General features: G+C 31.0%; 1 long non-coding RNA gene across 1 annotated transcript; it reads left to right on the top strand.

Annotated features, from left to right (window-relative positions):
- Window positions 1-2,786: 2,786 nt before the first annotated feature.
- On the top strand, window positions 2,787-3,410 carry LOC112511798. The gene is made up of 2 exons (XR_003069126.1): window positions 2,787-2,908; window positions 3,095-3,410. It is a non-coding gene; the product is annotated as an uncharacterized LOC112511798 (long non-coding RNA).
- The last annotated feature ends 994 nt before the right edge of the window (window positions 3,411-4,404 follow it).

Genomic DNA, 4,404 nt, shown 5'->3' with positions numbered 1-4,404 from the left:
TTTTTTATATAGTGTTATTTTTGGGTTTTGGGGTTTTAATAATTTAAGACTTGAGCTTTAATCATAAACGGAGACCCAACTGACCAGGCATGTTAATAACAAACCCAGGGGCTTGAATCGGTGACAATAGGATAGACGCTACACAAGACGATTGGCTTTGGCGATTTGAAATAACACAAATCGGTCAAATTATTTGCAGAATCACATGTGATTTTACAATAACGATCGATGCAAAGATGTGAAAGTCAGTAGTCACGTGAATCACATGTGATTTTACACGTGACTTCAATGTAAAATCACATGTGATTCAACCATTTTCATATTCTTATATGAACCTAGTGTTGTGTGTGTGTGTATGGTCAGATTCATGGAAAACCGCAAACAAAATGAAAAAAAAAACTGAGTAACACCCTGGCAATGGCGGATCCAAGATTTTTGTCTAGTGGCAATGTTTCGAGGGATTTTTAAAGTTTTTTGGTTGATTTCGAAAGATTTTTTATAATGTTTTTGTCGATTCCCTTTGAAAATAATGAAAACCACCAAAGAAAAAGATGATAATGTTTCTGGTCTGCTAACCATAACCATATGGAATAGTCGAATTCGAAGAAGAATGACGACGATGAAGAAAAAAACAAGAAAAACAAACGTTTGTATCGTTTTCTTAGCCAATCTTGACTCACACTACAACAAAATCGAGTTTATAGGACGTAAAAAAAGTTTAAATGTCCTAATAGACCATTTTATAGAACTTCATTTATTGGACCAAAGAAATAAAGTGTCCTATCTAAGGCGTTATAATAAGTTTATATGACGCATTTGAACGTCTTAACAAGTCTTTTAGGACGCTTTAATTACAAAACGTCCCATTAGCAATTTTATAGGACACCATCTCAAGAAGTGTCCTATAAAAACAAGAGTTCTGTAAAACAAATAAGATTATAGAACGCTTTCCCAAAAGTGTCTTATAAAATTACTAATATGATGCTTTATATTAGAAGTGTCCTAAGAACTTGTTAGGACACCCGAAAACGTCCTATCAACATATTACAACGTTTTTAGATATGGCGATTTATATTTTGGTCCTAAAAGTTAAGTCTATAAAGCAGTCTATTAGGACACTTACAAATTGTTGTCATCCTATAAACCCAATTTTATTGTAGTGTCAATAACTATCAAAGAGGCGGTCTACTGATTTCTTGTACCGCATAGTGCAAAGTTCTTTTTAGTTTTCTTAGACTATTTTTTTAATTATGTAATATGTATTTAGGAATGAATGTATTTAAACTTTTTAATTGTTTGGACTACGGTCACATCATCATCGATTATATAATAAAATTTTAATCACATAATTATTTGATTGTAGGTGTGAAGTGCGTTAGATACAAACTGCATAAACCGCACCGCATATCGCAATGCGGTTTTTTTTTTGCGGTTTGAGACATGTAGTGCGATTTGCGTTTGGGAAAAAGGTCAAACTGCATATCAGGTGCGGTTTACGATTTGGCACCAAACTGCACCACTAACACCCCAACTCATGCATCCTCCTCAATTTTGTCAGTACAGTAATATTAGATTTATAGAACGCCACAAATCATTAAATGTCCTAATAGACTATTTTACAGGACTTCAGTTTTGAAAACAAAATAGATATGACAATATAAAAACGTTGTAATAAGTTTATAGCACGTTTTCGGGCGTCTTAAATAGTATATGACACTTTTGAAATAAAACGTCATATTAAAAAGTTTATATAAAATTAATTAAAAAAGTGTTCTATAGACACAAACATCCTATAAAAAAGATGTCTTTTAAACTTTTCTCAAAAGTATCGTATAAAAAAAAAAGCTAACATGACACTATATTTTTAAAAGCGTCCTAAAAACTATTTAAGACGCACCAATATGTCTTATAAACCTATTGCAGTACTTTAAATATGATACATATCAGTTTGGTGATATAAAATATGTTCTATAAAGTAGCTTATTACGATATTTATAAAATCCAGACGTTATATAAAGTAGTATATTAGGACATTTATAGAGTTGTCGCGTTTTACAAACCCAATTTACTGTTGTGTATGGTTTAAACCTTTAACGTCATTGAAGGTTGTCCAGCCCACCTTTACTGATTCAAATGCTGTGGAGTCAAAAACATTTTGATGACAAAATCGACCCTTTATGACGGGGAATAGTCAAAATATTAGAGTTGAGAAATTCTATTAAGGTAGTCAATGCCATTGATAAAAGTCGCAAAGATTGAAATTTAAAGTTTGCAAAGAAAAATAACAAATGAAGAGAGTGGCAGAACTTTTTACACATCAATTTTGGCGTATCAAGGACGTACTTTGACAAATTTTGTTAAAGGTAAAATTTACTACTACAATATATATATATATATATATATATATATATATGTGTGTGTGTGTGTGTCTTTATGTCAATGTCTAGAACAATAATGATTAAGTTACTAACAATTTAAATTTAAATATATATATATATATATATATATATATATAAGTGTATATATACTTGGAAGCACGTGAGACCAGCTTGTTTTTGTGTGACTCGTGAGACAACTTGAAACTTCACAGCAAAACGCTATGAAAGTAACATTCACAGTGTTTTTGTTGTGAAGGTTCATTTTTTTTTACCTTCATAACATTTTGTTGTAAAGTTTCAAGTGTAAAAATGTAGTCTCAATGTGAATCCAACCCTATATATATATATATATATATATATATATATATATTATATAAATAATGTGTATATATATACCCGGATAAGAAAAGAGACCATACCAAAACCATAACAAGATAGATCGTGGTCCATGGATTTCAAGGTCTGTATTTCTCGTTTTCTTTGGATTGTCTTGATCATCGTTTTGGCTTATGGACATGGAGCAGGAGCAGGTAAGCATTATTATACAACTTCCATTTTTCAAATTAATTTATTGGTATTAATAGCAATAGTCTGGCCTCCAAGCATCTTGTTTGKTGGTCTTGCGGGTTCAAAACATGTTTTTTTGGTCATCGATTGTTTTTTGGTCGCCAAGTTCTTACCCATATCGTATAGTTTAATTTGTTTCTGGCATGCAGATCGCGTAATTGATCCTGTTCCAAATCCTGGAACCGATTCTCCTCATAACAGACACTTGTTAGAAACTGTTCGAGGATCTTGAATGATGATCATAATTAATCACAATACAGGACTATAGTAAGTCCTGGGTATTTTCATATTCTTGAGAAATTGTAATCTTTCATCCTTATTGAATCCATCTTTATAAACATGATTTTGCTCTTGGATGTGATTTCTAGTCCAAGAGCTTGAATAAATATCATAATCAAAATACTGTAGTACTACATATCCTCTAATTTCTGTGTATTATTATCCATTTGTTATCCTTGTTGAATCCTTGTTTTTTCCTTTTTTTATTATTACTACTATATGTGTGCGTTTCTTAATTATGAATATGATTTCTAGTTGTTATATGTTACCGTTTCAAGTTATCTTCATGTGCTGAATTGTAGTAGTTAGCATGGTTCTAAATAACTCGTTATGCTATCGATGTTTTGCTTCATGGTTACGTTAATGAAGTGGCTCCATTCTAAGGCTTGGAGTGTATTGTAACACGTTATGGCGTGTAATGGCCTACTACGTTGTGCTATTTTGTAATTTTTGATTTTTTTTCATTAATATATGACTTGGGGTTGGGGATAAACTATAATTATATACACGATCTATGACTTTAATAAAAACAAAATAGAAACTTAAAAACTAAAATCCTAAATATGCAATTCCTTACTCCGATTACCACACACGGAGAGTTGAACATGGATTCCTTGAAGATTAAAGAAAGTATTAAGAAGAGTTTGAAGATCTAGACTTAATCTCGATTTTGTACTCTTGATATATATGGATCTAAATTTTTCTACGGTATTATTTATATAAAACACTAACATACACAATATATATATATATATATATATATATATATAGTTTCAAGTTCATGAGAAAACCATACAAAATGAAAAACTGAGAAATACTCTGATAACCATTCATCTGTTCAATATACACATGTGCATACAAATAACTTATAAGTAATTTTTTGGGTAAGCACATTTGCATAGCATGCACACATGCATAGAAACAAAGAAACAACTTCAATTACATGTATATATATGTACATACCATACAGATTAATAGCTACCAAGGTTTTCCTCGGTTATTCATTTTTTGAGGGCTTTCCCATATTAACCCCCCCATCTCTCTCTCTCTCTCTCTCTCTCTCTCTATATATATATATATATATATACATAAAAAAATGCCTTTAGACGAATTTTGAGCCAGAAGTTGAATTAACGAAATTGCCTAAGGTGTTTTCTTATTCATGATTTTGGGAATATAT

The sequence above is a fragment of the Cynara cardunculus genome, assembly GCF_001531365.2.
Source record: "Cynara cardunculus var. scolymus isolate 2C chromosome LG 4, CcrdV1, whole genome shotgun sequence".
NCBI classification, from domain to species: Eukaryota; Viridiplantae; Streptophyta; class Magnoliopsida; order Asterales; family Asteraceae; genus Cynara; species Cynara cardunculus.
This window is presented reverse-complemented; position numbering and strand designations above follow the sequence as displayed.